Genomic DNA, 4,871 nt, shown 5'->3' on the forward strand with positions numbered 1-4,871 from the left:
TAATTAACATGTACTTTGTAGTTAGTAGGCTTCTGAGTTAACGCTCAGACAGCACTGTGTAATGGTGGCACTTCAAACACAGCAATTGTTAACTGTTTCATGGCTGATCATTTTAAATACACCAGCTAGTTAGATTACGTGCAGAACGTGACAAGCTTGCCAATACTTATTTCCTCTCTCTCTGACCTGTCTGTGTCTCCCGGGGCATGCTTACTAATTGAGACAAAGAGGCATGAATAATGTGGGTTGGTTTTCTGCACAAAGTTGCAGTTTCTGATAGCGACTTATAACTGTGAGAATGTTTGCAGTGCAATGGCATTGGGGATTTGGAAACATCCTTAAGTTCCTGCTCTTTGGGCAGGCTGGCCAAGTTCTTCAGAGAGCAAGCATGGAGAAGAAGAAAACATCCCTCTTGTGAGCCTTGGTCCTCTGGGGTGCTGAGCACCTTTGGTGAGGTCCTAAACACCTGCAATTTCCATTGACAGTAATGGGAGTGGAGGGCATGCAACACCGTCAAGATCCGGTCCTTAGTCTGTAGAAATTTATCAGACAGTTCCAACATTGGTTCAAATGAACCATTAGCCTGTCTGGCTCAGGTTGCCATTTTCAGTTAAAACTGCTGGAGAGTAAGTCAAAATGAAACTGTAGTAAAAATGGGTTTGTCCGTCAAAGCCTTGTGTTCATTACTACTCTCCCCAGCTTTAACAACTGATTCAATGTTTGAACTGGTGGAAGTTTTAGGGAAAGACCTTAGACAATATCTAACCTGTGGAGCATTGCTAATGAGTGTCCCATGGGAGGCTGCAAATCCTGATCTCTATGCAGCTGTCTCTGCAGCACCAGCGATCTATGACAAAAGGGGACTGAGTTACTGGGGCCAATGGTGATGACCGGCTTATCCTGCATCTTGCAATATTATCTTTGATTCACACTGGCATATGTGTTACAGATAGAGCAGACTGATTGCCACAGGATAGTCCTGAGAGCACTGGATGGTATTTTATTCATTCCAACATTGCAGGTGCCCGCGAGGTATGGGAAAGAGGGCTTGCTGGTGGAGGGGGTTTAAGAAGAAATTCTCTTCGAGGCCCTACATCTCTTGTATTGAAGAATAGCAGGAAAATGTTTGGTGTTACTATCACAATTTTAGGGTAACTGAGGTGAAAAAGATCAATGCCATAATATTCAAAGTTCCTATAGCATAGGTCTGTTAGAAGCAGAACAACTTTAATCAATATAATAATAATACCTCACTTTTATATGAGAGACAAGGTGGCTCAGGTGGTATCTTTTATTGTACCAACTTCTGTTGGTGAAAGAGACAAGCTTTCAAGCTCCACAGAGCTCTTCTTCAGTAGATCTCAAAGCATTTTAACAAAGGAGAGCAGTGTCATTATCCCTATTTTATAGATGGGGAAACTGAGGCACATATATGTGCGTTACCTGAAGTCTGGTCTGCCTTGGGGCATATATTTTAATCATTTTTTAAAAATGGCTTTTTAGATTTCTAATTGTGCTCTGGGTAAAGGAAATTCCTATATGTTCAACAGACACACACCCATTATAAATGGATCTCCCACAAGCCCTTTCTCCCTACAGGTTTGCCCACAATGCTGAGGTTCACCCTGTCCCAAAGACAGGCTTCTCTTTCTACAGCTCTGAAGTTACTATGGGTTTCTAGGTCTGTCTGAGGTAAGTAAGAGAGAATTTTGTTGCTCCTGTTCATATTGCCTTGCAAGGTTCTAGATATGCTATGTCAAGGGGAAAAAATAACTCATGGCCTTAATTTATTTTGCTCTTTTATTATTTATTAAGAATAATTCATGTCCTTTTTTTAAAAAAAAAAATGTTTCTTCCTCTTTGTTTCTAACCAAAGGAAATAGCAGCACGAATCTCAAGTCTGATCTTTGTGTTTGTCAGGATTTCTTGGATGAATCAGGACTTGTAGCTTTCTCAGCCTTTAATTGAAGAAGTTAGGTGTTGAACCCTTAAGAGAGAGAGCTTTTCTAAGTGCTTTAGTAATAGGGGTTAGCAATCAGTACCAAAAAAAACCAAAACAAAACAGTTGCAAATAGTCTGAATAGCAATGACTTCCCCCTCTCAACAATCAAGTTTTATTTCTGTATGATTTTTGATGTCCTCATTCTAGGAGTTTTTCATTAGTCCAGGGTAGGTAACACCTGAATTTACAATGCAGGAGGAATCTCTTCTCTTCTGTTCTTTCCCTGCCTCCCTTTTAAAAGAAAGCAGGGCCTAAATCCCCTTTTCCCCTTTCTGCCTTCAGAATGAGTTTGATCACCTTTGGGGGTCACCTCTGCCCTAGTGGGAAGCAACCCTGTCCCAAGGGGTCTACAAATTATCTGAGCCCAGGTGCTGACACTTACTGTAACTTAGTCTAGTAGGAAATTGGGCAACATTTTGTAATATGTTTCTAGAGCCACTTTGAAAGAAAGCAGGGTGGTGTTTTCCAGGAAGCTGGGTCTAGGTCTAGATTATTTAACTGAACACTTCATTTAAATAAATAAAGAGGGGATAGGGAAACAGACCCATTTCTCCTGGTCTGCTAAACCCAGGGAAAGGGGATAAATGGTAGCTAATTTTGAACCACCAATGGTCTTTGCTTCTGTTCAGTGTTAAATTATACTTGTATCCAGAAGCCCTGTTGTGGGATGTGCTGTACAAAGAAAGAGGCAGTCACTGTCCCAAGGAGACTACAATATAAGAAGATAATTGACAGGAAGAGGAGGGAATGGGATACACTTAAAATATTTGCATGTACTTTAAAAATCAGATGTGACTATTGTGTAAATGTATTATAAATAAGTTTAGCTGACACTTTGTTAAGTGCCTATCAGCTTAGCCCTCACTAAGGGCTTCTCTTCACTGCAAAGTTAATTCAAGTTATCCACGCCCAAGTGAACATGACGGAGAGCAGACATGCTGAAAAATAATCCTCAAACTCCACAGGGTGATTGTGTTAGCAGCTGATAAATTGTGCTAACTCAAACGGCAGCCTGTACCTATTGACCAACCAGCAAACTTCAGTTAAAAGCACCACCATAATGGAGTTAAGGGTTTGCGTGTCATTGGGACTGGAGTTATAACTCAAGTTAATTCTGCAGTGAAGAAGAGCACTATTTGGATGATTACTCACTTGTCTGGGTGGTAGATGGATGTGCTGTACAAAGAAGAGACAGTCACTGCCCCAAGGAGACTACAATATAAGAAGATAATTGACATGAAGAGTAGGAAATGGGATACACAAAATAGATTTCTTCCAGGCACTGTGGCAAAGGTGGGGCTTGAGGAGCGGGTAGTAAGTAACCTTATCTATCAGTCCAGAGATAGACTTATGAAAACCTAAACTTGACCAGTGAGATTTTGCAAACCCTCTGCTGCTGTCTCTCATTATTATGTGTAACCCTAATCCCTATGCACGGGAGAGATGAAGGTGGTGATCAGGGCTAACTGGTGGATACCCAGTTACATGCTGCCATGCGTTTCATCTCCAGCACCCTGCGTCTGACTCCACTCCCCTGGCTCCCAGTTCTGAGCAATATTGCTGGTCTTCATATCAGACGAGAGGTTACCACTGACAAGTTAATGGAGAAAGTACGTGCCAACTCAAGCCTGCCACTGCACAATGACCTTTTTAAACCACCAGCTGCACGTTTGCCGTCACGTCATCCATTATGGTATCATCCGCCACGCCAGGATATTAGTGCAGAAACACTCTGGTGAGAGGAATGGATATCTGTTATAATCCCCAACCAAAAAAAAAAAAAAAAAAAAAGGAGGACTTGTGGCACCTTAGAGACTAACAAATTTATTTGAGCGTAAGCTTTCGTGAGCTACAGCATCCGATGAAGTTAGCTGTAGCTCACGAAAGCTTACGCTCAAATAAATTTGTTAGTCTCTAAGGTGCCACAAGTCCTCCTTTTCTTTTTGCGGATACAGACTAACATGGCTGCTACTCTGAAACCCATCCCCAACCAGTCCCTCATTGCCGACCACACAACCTGCCTGCCTGGTTTTGACCTGCCCCATCGCCAGTGGCCCCTGTTGAACAGGTTCCGGACAGGGCAAGGTCTCTGTGCAGCCAACCAGTGTCACGGGGGCCTTCGTGACAGCCCTTTGATGCCCCATAGCCAACGATGCGTATTGCCTAGCAATGCCCGATGACTAGGTTCAGTGGTGGCCGAGAAGAACTGCATCATGCCCCTGAAGATGCCATTGCTTGGCTAGATGACTATGCACATGCTAAATAAATAAAATCAGGGCTAACAAGGTGCTGGCAATTTGTAATTTCAGTTTCTGTAACTGGCTGAACCACTCAAATGTTTCACATTTTGCATGTCAGTAGAAGTGTTGTGTGAGTTGTTTGACGACAAAGAGCTATGTTTAGGGTTTCTCATGCTGATTCTCTTCCCATCTGGGTGAAATCTCTCCCTTCCCTTCACAGCTCTGTCTATCCTCTGACTGTAGAGTAGAATCTGAAGGAAACCAGTGTAAATCTATTGAATATCTTACCTGAAAGTTTTAATTAGGGAACATAAAGGCTAGATTGGGATAGTCACCTTGAGGCTTGCACCATTTATAAATAATCCTAAATCATACAAACACTTCTGTTTATTTCAGTCTATAAATAAAACAATAATCTTACACCTCCATTCATCTGTGAAACATCCAACAAAAAAATTTAGCTGAATTTTAGCACCTATGAAGAGGTGTTACCAAACACCACAGCACAGGAAAACAAAGTTCAATTGGTCTTTATTACAAAAACTGAGCTTTTGCACGGTTCCTTAATTAATACACAACCCAATACACACCCTCTGCTTTCAACTTATGTCCATTCAATTAGCACCCTA

Source organism: Eretmochelys imbricata, chromosome 17 (assembly GCF_965152235.1).
Source record: "Eretmochelys imbricata isolate rEreImb1 chromosome 17, rEreImb1.hap1, whole genome shotgun sequence".
Classification (NCBI taxonomy): Eukaryota; Metazoa; Chordata; order Testudines; family Cheloniidae; genus Eretmochelys; species Eretmochelys imbricata.